Source organism: Rhinoderma darwinii, chromosome 1, assembly GCF_050947455.1.
Source record: "Rhinoderma darwinii isolate aRhiDar2 chromosome 1, aRhiDar2.hap1, whole genome shotgun sequence".
Taxonomy (NCBI): domain Eukaryota; kingdom Metazoa; phylum Chordata; class Amphibia; order Anura; family Rhinodermatidae; genus Rhinoderma; species Rhinoderma darwinii.
In genome coordinates this window covers 588,557,691-588,561,358 of record NC_134687.1, presented here as the reverse complement: position 1 = coordinate 588,561,358, position 3,668 = coordinate 588,557,691, and positions in this window count along the sequence as shown.

The window sequence follows — 3,668 nt, the reverse complement described above, 5'->3', positions numbered from 1 at the left end:
ATGAAGTGGGGAAGACGGGGGAAGAAAATGCGGTTTTACTGAAGTTTCACGGCAACAGTCCTGTGTGGTACCTATAGTTGGGTGGAGACGTAGGGAGCGAGTTTGGGACATGTCCAGCTAGGGAAGAGCTTTCAGTGGAATTCGGTTAAATCTTTGTTCGATGAATACCCACGGTTTGAACAGGGCATGTCTGCACCAGTCCAGTACTCGAGTAAGATGGGAGGCTGTGTAATACATCTTAAAGTCTGGAAGACCTATCCCGCCTCGATCCCTAGGTCTGCACAAAAGCATACATTTGATGCGTGGTGGTTTCCCTCCCAAATAAAGGCATTTTGAAGGGATACGATGGCGTTAAAGAATACTGGTGGGATTTTAATTGGGATTGTTTGAAAAAGGTATAGGACGCGGGGTAGGACATTCATTTTAATGATGGCACAGCATCCAAACCATGTGAAAGTTCCCTTTGCCCATCTATCAAAGTCCGCCTTAATGTTCTGAATGAGAGGAGCAAAGTTAAGCTGATAGAGGAAAAGGGGATTGGCGGGCAGTTGCACACCCAGATATTTAATCGAGCATGGCGCACACTGGAAACTAAACGTAGAGTAACATTCAAAGCTTCGGATTTTGAGTAGTTGATCTTAAAATTGGAGAGGTTCGCATATTTCCGAAATTCAAGCATCAGGTTTGGAAGAGATATGTTGGGTTGGGAAATTAAAAATAATAAGTCATCGGCATACGCAGCAACTGTAAAGGATCTGCCAGACACAACTTCTGTGTCGACGCCCCTGGTTAATCAGTCTGCATCTGCTCCTAGGTCTGATAGAGTGACTCGATCTGCTACCACTCAGGCTGGTAGGCTGAGGAGTGGGAGAACCTATCACAGCCTGGCTAGACGGAGCTAGCTCCCGCCCTCGGTCTATTTATACCTTCATTTCCTGCTCTTCCTTTGCCTGTGATTCTGTCTTGTTTCCTGGCTCTGCTGTTCCTGCTAGTACTATTGACCTCTGCTTCAAATTGACCCTGGCTTTACTGACTACGCTCCTGCTCTGCGTTTGGTACCTCGTACACTCCTGGTTTGACTCGGCTCGTTCACTACTCTTGTTGCTCACGGTGTTGTCATGGGCAACTGCCCCATTTCCCTTAGCTTCTGTATACCCTTGTCTGTTTGTTTGTCGTGCAGTTATTGAGAATAGGGACCATCGCCCAGTCGTACGCCGTCACCTAGGACGGGCCGTGCAAGTAGGCAGGGACTGAGTGGCGTGTAGATTAGGGCTCACCTGTCTGTCTCCCTACCCCGAAAAAACATAATCACAGGCCCATATACCTTTTCTACCCTGGTCCTTACACAACTATGGACCCCCTTGAGAGCCTGGCTCAGCAAATGCAGGGTCTCTCCCCACAGGTCCAAGCCCTGGCTCAGAGGTGCGACCAGCGTGATGCTAACCAGGTAGTGCCCTCCACCTCACCTCTTGAACCCCATCTCAAGTTTCCTGACCGGTTCTCAGGGGACCGGAAGACTTTTTTCTCCTTTCGGGAGAGTTGTAGGCTTTATTTCCGTCTAAGGCCCCACTCCTCAGGTTCTGAGAGCCAGCGAGTGGGTATAATTGTCTCCCGGCTCAGGACGGCCCCCAAGAATGGGCCTTCTCCTTTGCGCCTGAGGCCCCTGAACTTTTCTCTGTTGACCTTTTTTTTCTGCTCTCGGGCTTATCTATAACGACACTGACAGGACTGCCTTTGCCGAGAGTCAGCTGGTGACCTTACGTCAGGGTAAGAGACATGTTGAGGAGTACTATTCTGACTTTAGGAAGTGGTGTGTAGCTTCTCGCTGGAATAACCCTGTGCCAGTTTAGATTGGGTCTGTCGAGCACCCTGAAAGACCTATTAGTCAGCTATCCCTCTTCTGACTCTCTAGATCAGGTTATGGCTTTAGCGGCATGTCTTGACCGACGTCTCAGGGAACGACGACTTGAACGTTTTTGTGCCTTCTCCTCTGGCTCCCCAATGATGGCTCCCGAGGTTCCGTTGCTTCGTTCTTCCACGGAAAACTCGGATGAACCAATGCAACTCGGGGGCCTCCGTGTCTCCCCAACAACATAGTGAGCTCCGCAGGAAGAATGGTCTCTGCTTCTACTGTGGAGATAACAAGCATCAAGTGAACAACTATTCTAGGCATAAAAATAAGCAGCCGGAAAACTTCCGCGCCTTAAGCGGATTCAGGGTCTTCTGCTAATATTATGTCTGTGGAATTTGCTATGTCTCTAGCTTTGCCATTGATTGATTTGCCTAAACCTGTCCCGGTAGTGGGTATCGAGTCCACTCCACTTGCTAATGGTTATTTTACGCAGCATACCCCTGTTTCTGAACTCATTGTTGGCTCCATTCATTTGGATCAGTGCTCTGTACTGGTGATGCAGGGATTATTGTCCGATTTGGTTTTAGGCCTTCCCTGGTTGCAGATGCATAATCCCACGTTTAACTGGAATACTGTGGATCTTACTAAATGGGGTAATGAATGCATGATGTCCTGTTTTTCTGTTAATTTTATTTCTCTCCCTGAGGAGGTGAACACTCTACCTGAGTTTATTCAGGACTTCGCTGATGGTTTTTCTAAAAAGGCCTCCGAAGTGTTACCTCCTCATAGAGAATACGATTGCGCAATCGATTTGGTACCAGGAGCTAAGCTCCCTAAGGGTAGGATATTTAATCTCTCTTGTCCCGAACGTGAGGCCATGAGAGAATATATCCAGGAAAGCCTGGCCAAGGGTTACATTCGCCCGTCTACTTCTCCGGTAGGTGCTGGCTTCTTCTTCGTAGGGAAGAAAGATGGTGGTCTTAGGCCGTGCATCGATTACCGAAACTTGAATAAGGTCACTGTAAGGAACCAGTATCCCCTTCCTTTGATTCCTGATCTCTTCAATCCGGTTCAGGGGGCCCAATGGTTCTCTAAGTTTGATCTTCGGGGGGCTTATAACCTTATCCGAGTCAGAGAAGGGGATGAGTGGAAGACTGCGTTTAACACGCCCGAAGGTCATTTCGAATATCTCGTCATGCCCTTTGGGTTGTGTAATGCTCCCGCGGTCTTCCAGAATTTCATAAATTAGATTTTAAGAGACTGCCTGGGGGTATTTCTTGTAGTGTACCTTGATGACATACTTGTGTTTTCCAAGGACTGGTCCTCCCACATTGAGCATGTCAGGAAGGTGCTCCAGGCCCTTCGGGAAAACAAACTCTTTGCTAAATCCGAAAAATGTGTGTTTGGGGTGCAGGAGATACCATTTTTGGGTCAAATCCTCACTCCTAATGAATTCCGCATGGACCCTGCCAAGGTTCAGGCTGTGGCTGAATGGGTCCAACCTGCCTCCCTGAAGGCGTTACAGTGCTTCCTGGGGTTTGCTAATTATTACAGGAGATTTATTGCTAACTTATAGGTCATCGCTAAGCCTCTTACGGATCTTATTCGCAAAGGTGCTGATCTCCTCCACTGGCCTCCAGAGGCGGTCCAGGCTTTTGAGATCCTTAAGAAGTGCTTTATCTCTGCCCCTGTGCTGATTCAGCCTAACCAAATGGAGCCATTCATCGTTGAGGTTGACACCTCCGAGGTGGGAGTGGGTGCTGTCTTGTCCCAGGGTACCAGGTCCCTCACCCATCTCCGTCCCTGTGCCTACTTC